The 17,369-nt window shown below is 43.8% G+C and overlaps 1 pseudogene; it reads right to left on the reverse strand.

Moving 5' to 3' along the window:
- Positions 1-332: 332 nt before the first annotated feature.
- Positions 333-16,447, reverse strand: LOC144337522 (pregnancy-specific beta-1-glycoprotein 7-like; annotated as a pseudogene).
- Positions 16,448-17,369: the final 922 nt, after the last annotated feature.

Here is a 17,369-nt window from a genome sequence, read left to right on the forward strand (position 1 = left end):
TTTCATTGACTGCGTGAAACCTTTAAAAGAATGATATGAAGCAAACTCTGTCATACTTCAGAATATGAAAGAAGAACAAACGAAACCCAAGCACAGTGAATGAAGGAAACAATACGGATTAGAGTGGATAAAAATAAAATGGAGAATGGAAAAAGAATAGAGTAAATTAATGAAACCAAAAGTTGATTCTTCAAGTTAAAATCAACAAAATGGATGACCATTAAATAGACTGACTAAGAAAAAAAAGAGAGAAGATTAAAATTACTAAAATCAGAAATGAAAATGGAGTCTGAGTATGATGGGTCATATTTTAATCGTAGCACTTTGGGAGGTCACAATGGGAGGATTTCTTGAGGCCAGGTGTTTGGACCAGCATAGGTAACCTGGGGAGACCCAGTCTCTACAAAAAAAATTAAAAACCAATTGGCTGGGCATATTGGCATGCATCTGTATTCCTAGTATCTTGGGAGGCTGAAGAAAGAGAATTGCTTGAGCCCAGGAGGTTGAGGCTGCAGTAAGCCATAATCACACCACTGTATTTCAGCCTGGGCTGGCCTACAAAGTGAGAGCCTTTCTCTCTCTTAAAAGAAGAATGAAAGAAAGAAAGAAAGAAAGAAAAGAAAAAGAAAAGAGAAAATGAAGTGATTACTATCAATTCTAATAAAATGATTATGAAATTACTGTAAATAATTGTTTGCCAATAAATTGGATAATTTAGATGAAATAGACAAATTCCTAGAAAAACACAAATATATGAATAGAACTATAATCAGTAATAAGATTGAATCAATATATGCATTTGATCAAATTCAATGTTTTTTCACAGTAAAAACATTCTAACTAAGAATGGAAGGAAATCACCTCAACATAAAGGCAATATGTGAGAAACCCAATGCTAACATCATATGCAATGGAGAAAGACTGAAAGCTTTCCCTGTATGAGCAGGAACAAGACAAGGATGCTGCTTTTGATACTTCTATTCAATGTAGTATTGAAAGGTCTAGTCAGAAAAATTAGGCGAGAATTTTAAAAAAGACGTTGAAATTGGAAGAAAGGAGTAAAATTATTTGTTTGCAGATAACTTGAACTTATATGTAGAAAATCCTAAAGATGGAACAAACCTATTAGAATTAATAAATGAATTCAGTAATGTTGCACAATACAAAATCAACATTCAAACATCAGTCGTATTTCAATACACTAACCATGAACAATCCGAAGGGAAATTAAGAAAACGTTTTAACTCATATTAATATCAAAAAGAATAAAACATTTTAGGAATAAGTTTAACCAAAGAGGTAAAATGATTATACCTGAAATCCATAACATATTGCTTAATGATGACATCAATAAATTGAAAGACATTTTGTTTTCATAAATTGGAAGACTCAATATTGTTAGGAGGACAATGCTACCCAAAGTGAGCTGCAGATTCAATACAATTCCTATCAGAAACTCAGTGACATTTTTGCAGAAAAAGAAAAATCTATCCTAAAATTTATATTGAAACGCATGACCCTAAATAGACAAACAACTTTGAAGAGGAAGAATGAAGCCCAGAGGACTGACACTTCCGGATTTCAGCATTTACTACAAAGCCCCAGTAACCAATACAGTGTGGTACTGGCATAAAGGAGGACATAGAAATTAATGAAATTGAACAGAGAGCCCAGAAAGAAATACTTGCATGTATGGCCAAATGATTTTCATCTAGTGTGCCAAGATCGTTCAATGTTGAAAGGACAGTGTTCTCACCAAATGATATTGGGAAAGTTGGATATCCAAGGGCAAGAATGAGTGGAACCTTTACCTAACACCATATACAAAAATTAACCCACAATAGATCAAAGATCTAAATGTAAGAGCAAAAACTATACAACTCTTAGAAGAAAAGATAGAAGAAAACCTTAATGATATTGGATTTCACAATGATTCCTTGGTTGTAACAACAAAAGAATAGGCAACAAATAAAATGGATAAATTGGACTTCATAAAAATCAAAACCTTTTATATATCAAAGAACATTATCAGTAAAGTAAAAAGGCAACCCATGAAATGAGAAAAATATTTGCAAATTATAAGTGTGATAAGAAATTAATTTCCAGAATACATGAAAAACTAGCAAACATCCAAAACCCAATTAAAAAATGAACTAAGGATTAAAATAGAGTTTTCTCCAAGGAAGATATGCAAATATTCAATTAGCCCATGCAAAGCTCCTCAGTGTCACAAATACTTAGAGATATGCAAAATCAAAACCATAATGTTACACCCCCTCACACACTTTGATGGCTTTGATAAAAAACAACAATGACAGCAACACAAAACAACAAGTGTTTTCAAATAGATGGAAAAATTGGAGCTCTAGTGCATTGCTGATGAGAATGGGAAATGTTATAACCACTGTAAAAAGTGGTGTGGCTGTTTCTCAAAAAATTAAAAAATAAATTACCATTCGATCCATCAATTCCACTTCTGGACATACTGCCTATAGAATTGAAAGAAATTTTAACAAATATTTGCACATTGATGTTCAGAGAAGCATTACTCACAATAGCCAAAAAAAGGAAACAATGGAAAAGTCCATTGAAAGATAAGTGGGTAGGCAAATGGGGTATATGTATACATCGAAATGTTATTCAACCTTAAAAAGGAATAAAATTCCAATACATCGTGCAAAATGGATGAACCTTGAAGACATTATGCTAACCGAAATTTGGCAGACACAAAAGGATAATTATTACATAATTCCATTTATAAAAGATACAATAGCCAGTTACATAGAGACAGAAAGTAGAATGGTGGGTGCTAAGGGTTAGGGGTATAAGAAGTGAGAGTTACTGTTTATTGGGTACAGAGATTTAATATGGTAAAAGGAAAAAGTTCTGGAAATGGATAGTGTGATGGTTACAAAACACTAAATTGTACACTTAGAAATAGTTATTGATAACCCTTCTATTAGATATATAAAAAGTGTCCTGGTAGTCTTACACAGTATACACACTTTTTGGCATTGCCCCTTTCCTGCCATCCAGAGCCCTAGAGGTGAATCTCCCTATTTCTTCAAGTATGCATCACTCACTCTCCTCTGTGCTGTGTCCCACGTGCAGTGCCCACAACCTCATACAGCTGGTGACTTCAGAGCCAGGACACAGCTCAAGAGTCTGCCCCGAGGCTCCCTCTCTTCTTATTTCCCTGTTGCCTAGGCTTCACTTCAACTGGCAGCTCGATTTAGCCAAATTCAGGACAGGCCACCAGGGGTCTTTCTCCACACATGCTGGACCCACCCCAGGTGGAGTCAGGCAGCGTCAGTCACCGGAGAAGCCCGGAGCAGATCAGGGAGTGGACTGAGCTGCTCCTCTCTCATCCAAGGTGCTTCCTCCTCTCATTTGGGGGAAAAATATGGGCTGGTTTCGAAACCTCAGATGTTCGTTGTAGCTCATGGAGTAGGTAAAAGACAACAAAAACCTCGTAGAAAGGGATGTGTTGGTGACAGTGAGAAGCAACTTGACCTTGAGGGCTCTCCTCTTGTCCCTCTGTGAAGTCTTTTCCACCACATAGGGCTCAGGGATGACAAAGCCCCCTCCCTACCTTTCTCAGGCTGGACACAAGGTCAGCCATGAGAAAACAGAGAAACAAGGAGAAGAGTGTCTGTAGAGACAAATTGGGAGGGTTCAGGAGGAGAATTTAGGATTTTCTTCTGCCCATGGGACACAGGCTTGGAATAAAAATGTTTTCCTGACTCTTCTCTGAAATCCTGATAGACTCCACCTAAAACCCTATTGCCAATGATGCAGGGATCTACTTACCAGAGACTTTGATCCTCTTGAATGTGGAACGTTCGCTGTCAGTGACTGAGTTACGAGCAGAGCAACCATAGAGCCCGCTATGCTTTTCAGTAACTTTGGGGATTGAGAGCTCTTGTCCTGATTGCAGAAACTTCCCATTAATCGTCCAAGAATACTCTGCTGGTGGGTTAGAGTCCGCGAAGCAGGTCAAGTAGAGGTTTTCTCCTGTATGGTAATAGGTGAATGGAGACAAAATGCTGGGGACGTGTGGACCATCTAGAGAAAAGAGAATAAAGCCACAGGTGATGTCGTCTGAGGGAAAGGGATGCTCCTGGTCTCTTAAAGGGACACAGTGTCCCTCTGAGTCAAGACACACCCTCAAGACCCAGCCAAACCCCTTCTGTGTTCACTGAGCCGAGGCCTGAGGTATTTGCCTGTTTCTCCCATCACAGCCTGTAGACCCCAAGTCCCCCATGACAAGAGAATTTCTCCCTTTATATTCTTGGTTAAGGCTGTGCCTACTCAGGTTTTACCTGGGCAGGGAGTCATTACCAGCCCTGGTGTCCAGAAATAAAAGTGTCTGTACTTGGACCTGAGAGAGACTGAGATGCCTGGCCTCTGGTCGTTTGGATTTTAGCTGGTGGCCTGGCCCACAGAGGAACCAAAGATACAAAGGACATCCAGGGTGATTGGGTCACTGGGGATGCTACCAACTAGGTCCCATATTTCACATTCATAGGGTCCTGTGTCATTCCTTGTGACATTGGGTACAATGAGGATCCTGTTTTTACCAGGTTGCTTTAGGCTCGGACTGACCGGGAGGCTCTGACCATTTACCCTCCACAAGTAGGTGTAACCCTGAGTCTTAGATTCACAGGTTAGGCTACAACATTCTCATTCTCCATGGGGTTGAAGTTGTTGCTGGTGATGTAGGGTTTGGGCAACTCCGCTGTGTGGATAACAGAGAGAAGTTTGTCCCGTGTGGCACTTTTGATTCCTCCACAGGCATCCTTCAATCAGAGTTGGCATCTCCCACCTTTCAGCCCACCTGAGTCCTTGAAAGCCAATAACTGGTGCATGTGTCACAAGACAGATGCACGGTGATCTAAGGGCTCAAAGACTGTGAGGCCACCTGCTCTGTCTTAGGGAAGCACAGACTTTCTCAAGTGTGAATTGAGCAGCAGTGTTGGGTCATGAACAGACACGTCAGTGGGAGTCACAGCCCCTGGTACTGACTGGCTGGGTCACCTTGGGTTCCTTACCTGGAATGTGCAACTGCTGTGCCCCTTCCAAATTCCATCCTACTTTGCCCCGCTAGATGTGATTTCTCTGCATCTTCCATTTCCAAGGACATTCTAGAGATGAGTAATAATGGGACTTCCCATTGTCCTGAAACCCTGAAGATACTGAGCAGCCTGGCCTGGGACTGGATGTTTCAGCAGAAATAAGACAGGGGAGACGAGAGTCAAGCCTGGAGGTCAGTTCAGTCATCAGGCAGTGGAGGCACAAGGTGGGACAGTTTTCTGCAAGTGTTTCATGATGACTTACTTGAACCAGTGACCTCCAAAGATAGAGCAGAGTGCAGGGAATGATCTAGAAAGAGTGAAGGGGACAGGCAAGAGCTGGTGGCTTTGGAGCAGAACCATATTCCATGTTCTGGGATCTTTAAGTTTCCTCTTCTTCTGCAGAGGGCAGGTGAGGACTATGTGGATCCTTCCAGAAATACATGTGGACATTTGCAAATGCAGAACTGACTGGTGGAAAGGGTGGGAATGAACTGCTAGAAATCTGGTCCTCATTGGACCATGTGTGTTTGATGGAAATGAGACAAATTTTGGGGGAAGTTTTGGAAATATTTTCTTTTATTGTACTCTCTACTCTCCGATTCCATGGGTTTGACTACTCTAGGGACCTCATGGAAGTGGATTCCAGAGTGAATCTGAGAAGAGACTGCTGGTTGCCAGGAGCTGGGAGTGGGAAGAATCAGAAGTTGGTCATGGGTGTGCAGTATCAGTTATGCAAGATATTATATACAGCTTGATGCCTATAGTTCACACAGATTGAGCATTTCTTATGCATAAGACTTAGGACAAAAAGTGTTCTGGATTTCTGACATTTTTTGATTCTGAAATATTTGTCACATACTTACTGGTTTAACATCCCAAATCTGAAAGATTCAAAATCTATAATGCTCCAGTAAGCATTTCTTTTCAGCATCAGATTAGTACGCAAAAATGGGAGGTGATAGGCCAAATACGTTTTTGTCCTTTTTCTCTCTCTCACCATGTTTCTAGCTTGGTGATTAGTTTTTGGTCAATTCCATACTGGCCATGCTGCACTTGTATATTTTTGAAGGTTTTGGGATGTGAGAAATAATGATTGCTATTTTCTATGTCATCAACACTTTCCACCTTTTCATGGTTGCATCTTTTCTTCAGTGTCTCTGTTGTAGCAGTCATCAATTAAGAGCCTGTCAGGTCAGATTTAGGACAGATTTTTGTAATTCTGCAAAAAATGTTACTGGGATTCTGGTAGGAGTTGTGTTGAATCTGCAGCTCACTTTGAGTAATATTGTCTTCCTAACAATATTGATTCTTCCAATCCGTGAAAGTGAATAGTCTTTCCATATAATGATGTCGTCTTTAATTTCTTTCAGTAATGTTTTGTAGTTTTCATGATATAACCCTTAGACCTTTTTGGTTAAACTTATTCCAAAATATTTTATTCCTTTTGATGTTAATGTCATTGGAAATTCTTTCCTTAATTTCCTGTCAGATTGTTCATTGTGAATGATGTAGAAGGAGTGAAGGCGACAGGCAAAAGCTGGTGGTTTTGGAGCAGAAGCATATTCCCTGTCCTGGGTTTTAGATTTTCCCTCTCCCTTTGGAGAGGGCAGGTGGCTCTTCCCTGATAGCCAGAGAGACTTCACTGGAAAACGTATTGGCAATGCTCCAGGGATCCACTTACCAGGGACTATGATCCTCTGGATTATGAGATTTGTTCCACCAGTGGCTGAGTTGTGCATGAAACAGACATAGACCCCTCCATATGTTTTAGTGATTTGGGGGATAAAGAACACTTTGTTCTTTATCTGGATTACTAGAATTTCCCATCAATCAGCCAAGAAAGCTCTGGCAGTGGGTGAGAGCCTGTGAGGCAGGATAGCTTGGGGACTTCCCCTGGATGGTAATAGGTGTATGAAGAAGAAATGGTGGGGGTATCTAGGCCATCTGGAGCAAAGAGAATAAAGTCACAGCTGATGTTGTCAGGGGGAAGGGAAAATCCTGGTCTGTGGAAAGGCCACAGTGACCCTGTGAGCCTAGTCACAACACTGAAATCCCAGCCAAATCCTTGCTGTGTTCACTGTTCTGGAGCCTGAGACATTCCCCTGTTTCTCCCATCATAAGCTGTGGACCCTGAGTCTCCTGTGACAGGAGCAGCCTCTTCTCTCCCATTGTTGATCAAGCTGAAGCCTACTCTTTGTAGTCATGGCCAGCTTTGATGTGCAGGGGTAAAGGTCTTTGTACTTGCCCCTGAGAGGGACTGGGAGGCCTGGCCTCTGGCCATGTGTATTTGGGATGGCAGCCTGGCTCACAGAGGAACAGAAGATACTCACAGACGGGATTCAGGGTGACTGGGTCACTGCGGCTGGAACTCACTGGGCTCTTCATTTCACATTCATAGGGTCCTGCAGTACGCTTTGTGACACCAAATAGAATGAGGGTCCTGTTGTTTTCAGACAGCTGCAACCTGGGACTGATAGGGAGGCTCTGACCATTTATCCACCACAGGTAGCTTGCGTTCGGAGTGTCAGGATCACAGGATAAGACCACAGTCTCCGTGGCCTCCTTGGGGTTTAAATTACTGCTGGAGATGGAGGGCTTGGGAGTCTCCACTGTGGAGATAACAGACAGAAGATTGCACTGTGCGGCACGTTTGATTCCTCCTAAGACATTTTTCAATCAGAGTTGGCATTTCCTACCTCTCAGCACACCCATGTCCCTAAAAGTCCATGGCAGGCGTATGTGTTACAAGACAGATGCATGGCAATCTGAGGGCTCAGAGATTGTGATGCTACCTTCTGTATGTGGGAGAAGCACAGACTTTCCCAAATGTGAATTGAGCAGCGGCATTGGGTCATGGAAAAACATGGGACCAGCAGTCACAGCCCCTGGTGCCTCTCTGTGTCTCTCCCTCTCCAACTGCCTGCCTGGCCCACCCTGTGGTCCTCACCTGGAGCATGCAGTGCTGGAATCTTTTTAGTTTCAGTCTTACTTTGCCCCCTAGGGTATGTTTTCTCTTCAGCTTCCCCTTCCAAGGATATCCTAGAGATGGATGATGGAACTTCCCAATGTCCTTAAACCCTTTGGGTACTGGCAAGCCTGGCCTGGGACTGAGTACTTCAGCAGAAATAACACAGGGGAGACCAGAGTCAAGCCTGGAGGTCGGTTCAGTCATCAGGGAGTGGAGCTACAAGTTGTGGCACTTGCCCAGCTGTCTCATAGTGACTGACTTGAGCCAATGACCTCTAAAGATAGAGCAGAGTCCAAGGAATGATGTACAAGGAGTGAAGGGGACATGCAAGCTCTGATAGCTTTGGAACAAGACCATGTTCCCTGTTCTCTGTCCATGATGTTCCGTTCTCCCTGTAGAGGGCAGGTGAGGACTATGTGGATCTTTCTAGAAATACATGGGGAAGTTTGAAAATGGAGAACTGACAGGTGGAAAGGGCGAACATGAACTGATGACAGAAGTCTGGCCCTCATGGTCTGTATGTGTTTGGTGGATATAGACCAATATTTGGGAAGAAGTGTTGCAGATACTTTCTCTTGTTAGACATTCTACTCTCTGATTCTATGAGTTGGACTACTCTATGTACCTCATCTCAGTGGATTCCAGAGTGAATCAGAGAGTAGAACAGTAGTTTCCAGGAGCTGGGGTCTGGGAAATAGGGCATTGTTCTGTGAGTGTGCAGTTTCAGTTATGCAGGTTGAGGAGGTTCTAGAGATCTCCTGTACAGCTTCATGCCTATTGTTCATACAGATAAAGTGTTCCTTATGCAGAAAGCTTAAAACCAAGTGTTTTGAATTTCTAACTTCTTTTCAATTGTGGAATATTTGCAGTAGATGTACTGGTTTAGCATCCCAAATCTGAAAAATTTAAAATCCAAAATGCTCCAGTGAGCACTTCTTTTTAGCATCACATCAGTTTTCAGAAGTGTTGGATTTTGGAGCATTTCAGATTTTGGATTTCTGGATTTGGGATGCTCAATTTGTAATACTGTAATTTTCCCATAAAAAGTTGTCAGGAATTTAGACCTCATGCTATATTCTGACTCCAGTAACAACAACAATAGCAAAATTTGGAGGAAACATTAAATGTTGTCATAAGTGGAAATTTTTACTGATGGTCCAAATATCTACGATCAATTGCTGGTAGTAGTATTTCTCCTGAGTACAAATTAAGTTTTAGGTGTGCCGTGAATTCCTGCAGGATCACATTATGCTCAAAGAAAGATATCAAAGGTGATTTGAAATTAGCAACTCCTTAAGTAGAGAGAGTCCCATTAAAAGGGCAGAACTGGTCAGTGTGTCAATTACATAAAAGGAGGAATGATGCTGAATTAAAAGAAGTGATGTGTGTTATGTTAGTAAATATAGAAAGAATTCCCTGCTTCTAATTTCTGTGCAGAGTTAGGAAAAATTTGGAGGAGCCCAAAACAGGTATTTGAAATGCTTTCTTCATTTTCTGTTAACCTCAGAAAATACAACTAGTGTTTAAGATTGTGTGAATTAGGAAGAGTCTAAGTGAGAAGCCAGTGGCTCATGTGTCCCCCACACGAAGAACCCCAACTTATGAAAATGGCATCATAATGATGAAACAATGGTTTGTAGCACAGGCAGTAAAACCGTCAGGTAGCAGCCACCTGGCTACCTCCAAGAAGTCCCCGAAACCACCAGTATTCCCATTGCGTGCCTTGGTAGTTACAGCCTTGGTAGTTGTCCCACAACTACAAAATTGAAAAATTGCGATTGTCAACACAAAATATTAAATATGAAGTTTAATATGTTGTTCCACTTTTTTTCCCCCCACTCTTTTTGAACTTTCCTGTTTCAGTTTTGGAAGTTTCTATTGACACATCCTCAAGCTAGGGATTCCTTCCTGAGTTGTGTGCAGTCTACCAGTAAGCATCAAAAGCATTCTTCATTTCTCTAACAGCCCAATTTTTTTTTTTTTTTTTTTTTTTTCTGAGACGGAGTCTCGCTCTGTTGCTGAGGCTGGAGTGCACTGGCACCGTCTTGGCTCACTGTAAGCTCCGCCTCCCGGGTTCACCCCATTCTCCTGCCTCATCCTCCCGAGTAGCTGAGACTACAGTCGCCCGCCACCACGCCCGGCTAATTTTTTGTATTTTTAGTAGAGACGGGGTTTCACAGTATTAGACAGGATGGTCTTGATATCCTGATCTCATGATCCGCCCGCCTCGGCCTCCCAAAGTGCTGGGATTACTGTCATGAGCCACTGTGCCCGGCCATCTCTTAGGGATTTTAACGAGTTGTTGACTTTTGTGTTTGGTAGCTTTTTACTTACTATTAGAACCGAGTGACAAATTTCAGGTATGTTATATGCCTGAAAGGAAACCAGAAATCTCTAGGAAATGACTGGAGAATGTGAACTCCATAGTAGGTTGAGGATGGAGTCACGAGTGAAATGGGTGAAATGAGCCCATGGGCTTTGGGCACCGCAGGCCTGTCCAACAACTGACAGCCTGGTGAGTCAGTGCAAAGTTTACAACAGTGACAGCAAACCAGCATGGCTGAATACATGTGGCATCCAGTCTCAGGCTGGCTGTCCTCACTCATTCCTGGACATAGGCCAGGCTAACCATGGGAGGAATTTAGTTTATGGTTTAACTTTGAAGCAAGAATGATAGTAGTTCCTCCATAACACTAATACCCTTATTTTGCCAAGGGATTGCCTTTGTAAAACTGGTGAAAGACCATGAGAGTAAGATTAAAGGAGGGAAGTGAATTCTGCTAAAATGTAGGCACAGTTTCTATAATCCCTTACTGCTCAAATGTCATTTGGCCAGAGTTTTCAAAATTTGTAACTAATTACTCCTATAAATAGCATCACTTTTGTAGAACCTGAGTTTGATCTTTTGAGATGTTTCTCATTCTTTGCATTCTGACAACCGGCTGACCTCATCCATACCCATGACTAATGGTTCAGCCAGTCACGTGGTCCCCACCTAGAGGCAGATTCAAGCAGAAACAGATCATTTCTTGTAAATTTGTTTGAGTTCTTTGTAGGTTCTGGATATTAGTCCTTTGTCAGATGAGTAGATTGCAAAAATTTTCTCCCATTCTGTAGGTTGCCTGCTCACTCTGATGGTAGTTTCTTTTGCTGTGCAGAAGCTCTTTAGTTTAATTAGATCCCATTTGTCAATTTTGGATTTTGTTGCTGTTGCTTTTAGTGTTTTAGACATGAAGTCCTTGCCCATGCCTATGTCCTGAATGGTATTGCCTAGGTTTTCTTCTAGGGTTTTTATGGTATTAGGTCTAACATTTAAGTCTCTAATCCATCTTGAATTAATTTTCATATAAGGAGTAAGGAAAGGATCCAGTTTCAGCTTTCTACTTATGGCTAGCCAATTTTCCCAGCACCATTTATTAAATAGGGAATCCTTTCCCCATTTCTTGTTTTTGTCAGGTTTGTCAAAGATCAGATGGCTGTAGATGAAAAACACAAACTCTCCATCAAAAAGTGGGCAAAGGATATGAATAGACATTTCTCAAAAGAAGACATGCATACAGCCAACAGACACATGAAAAAATGCTCAACATCACTGGCCATCAGAGAAATGCAAATCAAACCCACAATGATATACCATCTTACACCAGTTAGAATGGCAATCATTAAAAAGTCAGGAAGCAACAGGTGCTGGAGACGATGTGGAGAAATAGGAACACTTTTATGCTGTTGGTGGGATTGTAAGCTAGTTCAACCATTATGGAAAATAGTATGGCGATTCCTCAAGGATCTAGAACTAGAAGTAACATATGACCCAGCCATCCCATTACTGGGCATGTACCCAAAGGATTATAAATCATGCTGCTATAAAGACACATGCACATGTATATTTATTGCGGCACTATTCACACTAGCAAAGACTTGGAATCAACCCAAATGTCCATCAGTGACAGACTGGATTAAGAAAATGTGGCAAATATACACCATGGAATACTATGCAGCCATCAAAAAGGATGAGTTTTTGTCCTTTGTAGGGACATGGATGCAGCTGGAAACCATCATTCTCAGCAAACTATGGCAAGAACAGAAAACCAAACACCGCATGTTCTCACTCACAGGTGGAAATTGAACAATGAGATCACTTGGACTCGGGAAGGGAACATCACACACCGGGGCCTATCATGGGGAGGGGGGAGGGGGGAGGGATGGCATTGGGAGTTATACCTGATGTAAATGACAAGTTGATGGGTGCTGACGAGTTGATGGGTGCAGCACACCAACATGTCACAAGTATACATATGTAACAAACCTGCACATTATGCACATGTACCCTAGAACTTAAAGTATAATAATAATAAAAAAACATTATAAATCTGTTTTCATTAAGTGCACATTCTTTAATAGTGTCATTTTAGAGCTTCCTAGGTATTTTATTGTCTGGACATTAAATAATTTTTAACAATAAAAAAAAAAAACAGATCATTTCCCTCAGCCTGCATGATTCCATCCCCATACAATCAGCAGTACCCATTTTTTAATCCTGTGCCCCTCAAACTATCCTTGAAAATCTCTAACCCCTGATCCACTAGGGAGGCTGATTTGAATAATAATAAACCTCTGTCCTCCTGTTTGGCAGACTTGGACTCATTAAAATCTTTCTTTACTCCAAATCACCATCTGGATAAATTGGTTTTGTTTGTGCAGGAGGCCAGAAGAACTTGTCTGGGAAATATAAGAATGGATGGAGGAGTTGTCTAATCCTGTCCCACGGTCTTGTCCACAGAACAGCCTCACAAAGGGACAGAGCCCTGGATGGGGATACAGTGGAAGCTCTTTCTCTTAGTGACCTGGGGACATTGGCTCGAGATGAAGCGTGGCAGGAGTGGAAACTGCAGGTGATTTCTTGCCTTTCCTATTTCCTGGGAGGTGGGCAACGCCACAGTGTTAGCAGGAAGGGAACAGAACAGTCAGCGTAGTTAGAAGGAGTGCTTGGGGAAAGCCAAGGAGTGGAGGAAGAAGCTGTGCAGGACAGGGCTTGCCAGGTAGAACGAAGTGGGAGGAAAATGAGGGACACAGAGAAGCAGAGAGAGGCAGAGACAGCCTGGCAGTGAACAGTGGGGGCTACAGTGATTTCGGAGACCCCAGGGACCAGGTGCCCCAGTTCAACAGTCCAGGATGAGGGAGCCCTGAAAACCCTCCAGTGGCCAAAGAGCTTCAGAGTTATAGGAGGTGGGGTGGCATTAGGGGCAAGAGGTAGTGGGGGGATGAAACATGCTTGTCAGCATCTGAAGGACAAGGGACAGGTGTGACAGAACCTCCTAGAATTCTGCATCCGTGATCCAGTCTCTAAAGAGGTTATGGATCATTCGTTTCTTCATTCAATTCCTTCATTTGTTATGTGAGAGCTCCTCACATAACAATGTGTGTCTCTCACTGGGCCTGTGCTGGTGCGGGGTGTGAGTGGGGAAAGAAAACAAGGTCCTCTCTTTTATCCTGTTATGCCAGTGACATGGACACTTTTGGAAATACAGGATTTCAGGTTCAGTGATAGGAGTTAAGATCTGAGGGGGAGGCCTGGACATATTTTGCACTGACTCTAACAGTTGAGGCAGGTGATTTAATTCTGGAGTACAGACTAATCAGCTGACCATTTGCTCTCACTCCTCTGAGGTTTGGATGTCTAAGAAGACAGGATTTGAGCCAATAAATGACTATGTGTCCTTCGAACCCAATAATTTCTCACTTCTGGTGGAGGAGAGGATGGGCCTGTAGCTGCAGACAGACCTCATGTGACCCTGATCTGCCTTTTGTGTTTGTGTGACTCTGGTTCAGTGACTGTGCCTTCCTGTGCCTCAGTTTTCTCTCAGTCAAATAAGCTAAATGGCAAATGGACTGTGGGTTTTCATGCTATCTGTGAATAAATTGTAAATTCTTCACAGTCACCTGACCTAATGCTTGGCACAGTGGAGGTGTTCACACAAACAGCATTTATTACTATTCACTTTCATGAGAGAGCACCTTTAGGTCAGATCCCTGTGGACAAGCTGCTGCCAGGTACATTTTCTCTCTTCTGTTTCTACTTCTGGGGACATTAGAGTTACTATGGAGTGTCCTAAGCCTCACAAGGCAGTTGACTGATGGCCTACAAAGCTTGTTTTTCTGTCCTCTCCACTCTGAGTCTCAAGTGAAGAAAGCTCTGTCCTTGCCCAGATGAGGCACTGAGGGCTGAGCCCTGGCTAGTGAGCAGCTCCAGGAGACACAGTCCTCAGACAGCTGGTAAATCCTTGGTCCCAGTAAGCCCTGGCACAACTCAGCGCTGGCACAGGCTCCTCAGCTTTATCTGGAGTAAGGACTTAGGGACAGGGGTCTGGGGTTGAGGCCTCTAGGACTGAGCTTCTCTGAGAGTTTCTCAGGGGGCCTCTTAGGCAAAGCCCTACTCACTTCTCCAGGGTCTTTCTCAGGGTCAAGTTCATGAAGAGGGCATGAGGTTCTTGGCTGAGGCTGATCTCCTCCTGCTGAGCGCCCCCCACCCCCATCAGACTGTCCTTCCTGTGTAGCAAGTGTCTGCAGGGTCTGGAGGCAGGAAAGGAATTCTGATCTGTTGAAGTTTGTCTCCTCTGTGTGTGGCCTGCACTAAATGCCGAAACCCCAACATGGGACATAATGCAGAGAGGGACACAGGCACAGTCCAGGCCTGACAATCTTGTGTGTGCAAAGTAGAAGTGACACCCCCCCCCAACACCCAGGGATCATGTGGAATCACTCACGGTATAAGGTGAAATGTCCAGTTACTCCTTTAGTGGTATCACCTCGCTGTATGATTTGTATGGTGTAGGATCCTGTGTCCTTCTGGGTGACATTCTGGATCAGCAGGGATGCATTGGAATATACTGTTTCTCGTCCACTGTATGCAGGCCCAAATACAATCATTTCAGTGTCTATTACATATGATGTAATGTAATGGTGGATGTCTGTTATTTGCCCTTTGTACCAGCTGTAGCCAGTAGGATTCTGGGGCAAATTGTGGACAAGTAGAAGAACATCCTTCCCCTCAGAAACCTCGGTTGGCTGAGCTTCAATCGTGACTTGACCCGTGGTAGGTGGGTTCCAGATGATTAAAAGTGATACTAGGAGGTAGAGAGAGTATCAGTCAATATTGAGACCTATGTATTGGGGTGAAAAATGGGGCCCTGGGACCTGAGAAGATCTCTTTAATCATCAGCCTTGAAAACACACACACACACCCACACACACCCCTTTTCTGTGTGTGTGTGTTTGTGTGTGTGTCTCAAACTGTCTTATTGTGTCAAGGACAGCAGTATGACCCTCATTCCTTCAACACTTCCGACCTTGGCATTTTTCTGTTTGGAATCCTCTTCCCCAGGGGTCTGCACAGCTCCCTCCACACTGCCCTCAGGTCTTACTCACATCAGGGCATCCTTAGACTTCTTTCCTAACACCTCCTTCAGAGACACTGGGTCTTCCGTTTCTGACCTTTTTCTGCTCTGCTCCCCCCGGAGCTCTGGTCAACATCTGACCTCACATTCTAGATCTCTTTGCATGTCTGTCTATCTTGCTTCCCATGAGAGCATGTGTTCCCCGAGGACTGGGACTTTTGATCTTGGTTGCACCCCAGAGCCTCAGACAGGTGGCAGACTCCTGTACATGTGAGAGTTCCCAGGGTCCTCCATGCCCAGTGTTTCTTTCTTCTCTTTCCCCAATTGTTGAGGTTTTTGGCTGAGGACAGTGTTTCATGCCCTGCTTATATTTTCATTTGAAGTGCCATCTGATAATAGTTATTATTATCATTTTTCAAAAAGTGGTGGCCAGTGATAATTAACCAGGAAAACAGAACACTTGAGATTTTCCTACCTCTTACCAATTCCAGTTCAATGTGATTTTCCTGTTTTGACCCCTGTCCCTCTCGGGTATATGTTCCCCTATGCAGGCTCCAACAGAACCTTCTTTCCTGTATTTTTTTTTCTTTTTTTTTTGTGAGATGGAGTCTCATATGGTCACCCAGGCTGGCATGCAGTGGTGCAATCTCTGCTCACTGCAACCTCTGTCTCCCGGGTTCATGCAAATCTCCTGCCTCAGCCTCCCAAGTAGCTAGGATTACAGGAGCACACCACCACACCTGGTTAATTTTTTGTATTTTTAGTAGAGACGGGGCTTTCCTGTGTTGAGCAGACTAGTCTTGAACTCCTGACCTCATGATCCACCCACCTCAGCCTCCCAAAGTGCTGACTCCTTTTACTTTTTAGAACCCCACCCTCTCCAGGAGACCCCATCCAATAATTCTGCTTCCTCCTCCTGTCCTCTCCCAGGAAGTTCTCTCCTCACCTGTGAGCAGGAGCTCCTTCCAGGTGATGTGCAGTGTGTAGGGAGGGGATGAGAGGGGCCCCATGGCCTGTGCTGCCTGAGTGTTCTCCTGTGTGGAGATGAGCTTGGGATCCAGAAACTTTCTGGGCACGGCTGTCAGCTGTGCTGTCCTTCCTCCTTCTGTGCTGAGCCTCTTCCCGCGGCAGGAGCACTTCTCAGGCTCATGGGCGGGGTCTGTGCCCAGGGCACCTCTCTGTCCCCGCCCCTCTCAGTCCTGCCTCCTTGTCCCTCCTTCTCTTTTACCTTTTGTCTGTGTGTCAGGTCCCTGGGAATTGTGGAGGCCTCTGCCTTTTTCAGCAATGATTCCATCACCAAACCTCGGCAGACACTATGTGCAGAAACACAAACACACACACAAAAGAGACGCACATAGACACACACAGTCTCACACATACCCTGTAGGTTGGGCAAGCACAGTTCTGGGCCTCAGCCTCCTGCTGTCCCCATGGCTCTGGGTCAGGGGGCACTTTCTCGACCTTTGTCCTCTTTCATCTCCATCTGGCTCTTCCCTTCAGTGCAGGAGGCTGGAGCTGCACCAGATCCCTGTCACAGGGACACCCCACTGTACTGTGGGGGAGCTGTGTGTTGCCTGGTGACAGGGATCCTTCCTTTCTCTAATTGTGTCTAGCTTGGCCACAGCTTCCAAAGATGGACATTCAGAACCTGGGTGTCTCAGAGGAAAGTGTCCTTCCTGGAGGTGTGCAGGGTGAATCTCTCATGCCTCTTGTGAGGAGAGGCCTGTGCTGGTTGCTCAGTGGGGGCTGTGAGTCCCATAGTCAAAGGGACAGTTCTCAGTCACTCTATTGCTCCCTGGGGACTGGTGGCTGAGCTGGGGCTCAGGGTTTCTCCTTTCTTCCTGACCATCTTTGGTGTCCTCTCTTCTCTGCCCATCTGATTGTCCTGTGGTCACCACACCACCACCGTGGTGGCGCAGGAGGAAGTGGGGA

This window comes from Macaca mulatta, chromosome 19 (assembly GCF_049350105.2).
Source record: "Macaca mulatta isolate MMU2019108-1 chromosome 19, T2T-MMU8v2.0, whole genome shotgun sequence".
NCBI lineage: Eukaryota > Metazoa > Chordata > Mammalia > Primates > Cercopithecidae > Macaca > Macaca mulatta.